The sequence below is a fragment of the Dipodomys spectabilis genome, unplaced genomic scaffold (genome assembly GCF_019054845.1).
Source record: "Dipodomys spectabilis isolate Male_0828 unplaced genomic scaffold, ASM1905484v1 ptg000070l, whole genome shotgun sequence".
In the NCBI taxonomy this organism is placed as follows: Eukaryota; Metazoa; Chordata; class Mammalia; order Rodentia; family Heteromyidae; genus Dipodomys; species Dipodomys spectabilis.
Genome location: NW_024870747.1, coordinates 5,985,920 through 5,991,719, shown reverse-complemented (window position 1 = coordinate 5,991,719; position 5,800 = coordinate 5,985,920). Strand labels below are relative to the sequence as shown.

At 42.8% G+C, this 5,800-nt stretch overlaps 1 pseudogene; it reads left to right on the top strand.

Annotated features, from left to right (window-relative positions):
• The first annotated feature begins 487 nt into the window (after window positions 1–487).
• LOC122109883 lies at window positions 488–1,149 on the top strand (annotated as a pseudogene).
• The last annotated feature ends 4,651 nt before the right edge of the window (window positions 1,150–5,800 follow it).

Genomic DNA, 5,800 nt, shown 5'->3' with positions numbered 1-5,800 from the left:
TTATGAAGACAGTGCATATTGATCCATGCCATCCTTACAACATTCAACCCCCCCTGACACATCCCTTCCTTTACTTTTCTTAGTTTTGTGGTATATGCAATGAATTCCTTTTTAGAAAAGTAATTTAGTTTATAATTATTATAAAGAGGTTTTGTAGAGGGATTTCAATTTCATGAGGCAGATAAATACATTTCCTTTCATACAGCATCTTCTGTTCCCTCACTCTCATCCAATGAGCTCATTTACATTCTGTCCCTTCCTCCCTTCATTTGTCTACCCTTTCCATACCCTCCTCTTTAATGCACCCAGTTCTTGGTATTGATATTTTCAAGCTTTGACCTAGTCTTTCTAAAGGTTATAGTATTTGGGCCACATTGACAGCAGCGATGGTGGAGCAGGAAGGCTCCCAGAATGAAGACAACAATCACATGCAAGGTAAACTGCGTCAAGGGCATGCCAGAAGTACCGGACCCTCTTCTTCAGGTACATGCCCCAAAGTAAGCCCTCTGGGGCTCAGGAGTTCATGTGCTCGGGATCACACTCCTGTTCTTCCCTCATGGCCAGCAAAAGAGCACAGCAGCACTGTCCATGTTGGTGTTGGAGTCCCCAAAGAAGGCAGAAGTGGATGTAGTGTCTGGCTAGGATGTTCAGTTTGATGGACCCCACTGATCCAGAGCCTTGAAGTGTTTCAGTTGGGGCTCCTGGAAACAGGGCCACCCCTGGTTCCATTTGCTTTGGGCATTGACTCTGTGGAAAGCAAGAACTACTGGGAACCTTGATACTACTTTCTACACTCCACAGACAGTGTTGGCTCTGCCAACATGCTGGTGGAGGACTCCATGGCCCAAAGCTTCCCAGACAAGTGGACATGCTCGTGCGCCAGGCAGTGCTGCAGTTTCTCTATTGGAAAAACAAAAGCAGGTCTGTGGTCTTCATCATATATGCATAGAAGTACCATCCAACAAACACGGGCCACCCTCTGTCCAATCCCTGCTCCACTTCATCTGGTTTCTGCTGCGTGCCATGGATGGCGCCAAGCTGACTGTATTCATGGTGCTGTATTAGTAGTGCCAGCCCTCCCTGTTCAGGCACCTGATGCATGACAAGTATCTCAACAGGACAGAACAGGACAGGACAGTTCTCCCTTAGGGTGCACCCAAGCTTTCGTCTTCCTATGGTGGTGCTAGGCCACCTCCTGGCCTCCATTATTTACTCTATCACCTAAAATGTTCTTTCTTATTTATGCTCTATGCATTAAAAATTTCTTCAAAGACAAGATAAACTGTTCATGGCTTTCATACTCACTGCTCTAAATCCTGAGATGCTTACATTATGCCATTCTGCTTTGAGTAAAGACCCTCCAAATGGATTTTATAGAACCTTTCAAATGTTATACAAAAAATAAGGACTAAGTAAATGATGAATAAAGTACTTAATGGTTAGAAGACTCAATGTCCTGAAAAGATTCACCTTAATTGCTCAGTACATGGAATATAATTCCAGACAAAATTCAGCTCGGTATTTTTTTAAAGAAACTTTTAAGGGCTGGCAAAGTGGCTCAGTGGTAGAGTGCTTGCCTTGCATGCATGAGGCTATGGGTTCGATTTCTCAGCACCACATAAGCAGGGGAAAAAATCCGGAAGTGGCGCTGTGGCTCAAGTGGGCGCTAGCCTTGAGCCTAAGAGCTGAGGGACAGCGCCCAGGCCCAGAGTTCAGGCCTATGACTGGACCAAAAAAAAAAAAAGAAACTTTTAAGAGGGCAGCTACTATTTCTTACCTTCCTAAAGAAGTATTTTTGTAGAATCAAAATGATCTCTTCAAAGTTTTAGGAAAAGTCAATAATAAATTCATCAATGCCTAGAATTTTCTTGATTAGAATGCATTTAAAAGTACATTAACGAAATATGTGTAGATTCTGTTTGTTTTTCTCTTTCTTCCGTAAGTAGGTTTGATACATTTCATTTTAGCTAGTACTCTACCCACTAAGCTATGCCTTTAATGCATAATTTCGGGTTACTTAATATGCCAGAAAAGATAATAGTGATAATAATGCTATTAAGACCTTCACCCATCTAGATACCCATATTTTGTTTGTTTTGGTTTGTATTCTATCAGTATATTTGTATGTCATAAGGTTTGTTTTTGTTTTTGTGCTGTTCCTTGAGCTTGAAATCAGTACCTTGCCCTCTCCTTGAAACTGGACATTGTTAGCACACACCGGTAATTCTAGATACTCAGAGAGCTGATATCTGAGAATCCCGGTTTCAATCCAGCCCAAGAAGGAAAGACAAAGAGTTTCTTATCTCTAAATAATCCCCCCAAAAAATTTCCAGCATTTTGGGTGTTAATTGGAGATAGGAGTCTCACAGATTTTTCTCCCCTGGTTGGCTCTAAAACAAAATCTTCATCTCTTTGCCTCCTCCGTAGCTACGATTTCAAGCCTGAACTTATACTCTTTTATTCTTCTATTGTCTTCTATTCTTCTTTTGCTCCCCTATGAATATTTAAGAATCACCTAATTAAGAGGTTTAAAAATCCTGCCTTTGAACACAGCAGAGAACATCAATGAAAAGAAAAGCTATGTCTGCTCAAGGGTAAAACACCGCCCTTGAAGGAAAATGCATAAGTGAGAAGGCCAGGTCCTGAGTTTAAACCCCAATATCAGCACTCAAAAACGTTGTTTTCCTTGAGCTTTATATTAAATTTTCAGAAAAACAGCATTGTAGTAATATTTAGCATTACTATTACAATCATCAGGTATATTTATTGATGTTATTCCTTTATTTTCCTAAATTTTACTTACACATTTATATCCAGTAATGGAAAGACAAGATTACTGTTTCACAAGTATTTATAGCAGTTGAATATATGGATGAGAGGTGCATAAAAGTAGTTTGGATTGAAAATAGATATTTGCAAGCTCTTCACATAAGGAAATGATAATTGAAGAAGCTGTGAGCATGTAGGAAATAAGCTACAGAAACCAGCAAGGAAAGATAAGGCATGATTCTGGAGAGCAAACAATTTTGGAAGAATAGAAAACAAGGGAAGTATTTAGCTTTTGGTAAGAACTTTGTAACCCACCTACACAGTAGACACATTTGATCCCTTATTACTAGTAAAAGGCATTTCAGTTAACTTTATTTTACAAAGTTAAACATGATTAACATTCAATTTTAACTCTTTCAGTTAAGCAATTAGTGTAGCCATGTGCCAGTAGCTCATGCTTATAATTCTAGCTATTCAGAAGGCTGAGATTTCCAGATCCTAGCTCAAAGTCAGGTTGGACAGGAAAGTCAGTGGGATTCTTCTCTTCAATTAACCACGAGAAAATTAGAAATGGCACTATGGTTCAATGTTGCAGCAATAGCCTTGCTATTAATCTCAGAGATAGAACCCAGGCCCTGAGTTCAAGCTTTCTGAAATTATTCTTAAAATACTTGTTCTCAGTAATTCTTTAACTTTTCTAGAAGAAGGTTTTAAACTTTGGGATTTTTTATTTCATGTTGTCAGCATGGCTTTTTAAGATATGCAGAGAAAAAAATATTATTTATATTCATGTGGAGTACATGGGCAGCAAAGATGGCGCTGAGAGGGAGTTGAGTGGACAGTGGAAATCAAAACGAAGGTGAAGGTTACCCCCTCTGACTCGGGTGTCCCTGACTCTCCTAGGCCCCTCCCTATTCCTCTGATTCAGAGGGGGGAGGTATGGCGCCCTCCGTGACCTGCAAGAGAGACCTGTAAGACTCGGACCCCTACCAACCTCCCATGGAGAGGCCGAGGGCTGGGGAAGTAACCTACTCGGAGGCCTGCCCTTTAATGAAGTGCCACTTGGGAGCCTGGACCCTAGGCCACAGGATTCACTTCCCCAAACACATCCAGTCAATCTGGCACCTGGAGCTAACAGGCCATTGGAATGCTATCCAGGGCAAGCTAAGGACCTTAAAGAGTTCTGCAAGCGGTGGTGGAGGATGGCCCAAACTCTCCTTGGGCCCTTACCCTATTATAGGACGTTGATTATCACCTGTGTGTCCCTAAGGACTGGCTAGATGTTGCCAAAGCCGTCCTCAATAGTTCTCAGTTTATTAAATGGTGTGCTTTCTTTAAGGAGGAATGCAGAGTGCGAGCAGAGAATAACCGGCAGGCTTAACCCATGATACCTATTACTTTTGCCATGTTAACAGGGACAGGGGAAGGATACTCCACTGGCCTCCAAAAGGCCACAATACCTGGCCTGTACCATGACCAGGTGAGGCAGGCTGGACTTGCTGTTTGGTATAAACTGGATGATGGCCCACTGAGACCCCCATAGCAGGAGTGAGACAAAAACCTGGTGCGCCTCTAGCTGAGTTTGTAGACTGATTCCAAAAGAGTATAAACCGCAAGCTGCCCACAGGGAACCTATGAGATCAGTTTGTAAAGCTGCTGGTCTGGGAAAGAATGAATGCAGACCACCGCATGGACTGCGCAAGATTGAGAAAGAGTACCCTGAGCAGATGGGTGGTGGCCTCTCAGGATGTGGGAATGCAACAGCACCATTCCCAATCACTAGCTTTAGCCTTACTGGCTTAGACATCTGCAATGAGGCTATTACCCAGGCATTGGCAGCCCGGACCAAGAAACCCTAATACCATTGGGGAGAGAACTTGTTTTAAATGCAGGCAGGAGGGGCACTTTAAGAGGGACTGTTTAAAACAATCCCCTGCCAACCGGCATGGGGGGGGGGGCAAATTGCTCCCTACACACTGTCCCAGGGGCAGGAAGGGATTCCATTCGAAAAAAGTATTGTCAATGCAAGTTTGATTTAGATGGCCAGCCTTATCTAGGGGGAGCAGTGGCCATTGACCAAACCTAAACTTGTAGCCCTCCACCTTTTGGTGGTGGAACAGATAAATGTTGGGCACATACGCCCTTCTATGAGTCCTTAGAACACTCCTGTATTTATTATTCAAAAAGACTTTGGGGCTTGGCATATGCTCCAAGATCTATGTAAGGTAAATGAAAGAATGGAGCTAGTAGGAACGCCCCTAAGAGGCATGCCCTGGACTCCTGCTATATGTTCAGAATATACCTCGGTTGTCAATGATATTAAAGATAGTTTTTTTCTATCCTGCTACATCCAGATAACTGCAAGAAGTTTGCTTTCTCCATCCTTTTTCTTAATTTTTCCCAGCCTGATCGGAGGTTTCAATGGATAGTGCTGCCACAGGGAATGGCCAATAGCCCGACCTTTTGCCAACAATACTTGTCCACACTTTTAGGGCCTGTGCTGGGTTCATATACCTCCCTTGCTTATGCCTACATGGATAATATAATTTTGGGGCACCAAGACCTGGGAAGCCTGGAGGACCTTCTGGCCCAGGTTCTCGCCATGTTGAAAATGGGGGGTTTTACCATAGCCCTCAATAAAATTCAAAAGGTATCTCCTTTTAAGGTGCTCAGAACCCACCATATCTTGACTCAGGCCAGCCCCCTTAAGCATTTGCTGGATTTTCCAGTCTCGCTAACCTTAACCCAACTTCAGAGTCTTTTAGGGGGAATCAATTGTCTGTTGCCATGGGTTCCCGTCCCTACAGATAGTCTTTTGCCCTTATTTGCCCTACTAAAAGACAGGACACCCTAAGAAGTTATTACAATTATAGACAGTCATCGGGGAATACTTTTGTAGTTCCAAAAAGCCCTGGATGAAGTTTCCCTGAGGAGGTATTCTATTTTTGAACCCATTTCCTTTTGGTTGTTTGCAGGTGTCACATTAATTTCTGCAGTTTTAACTCAAAGGGGGGGGCCATTAGAGTGGGTT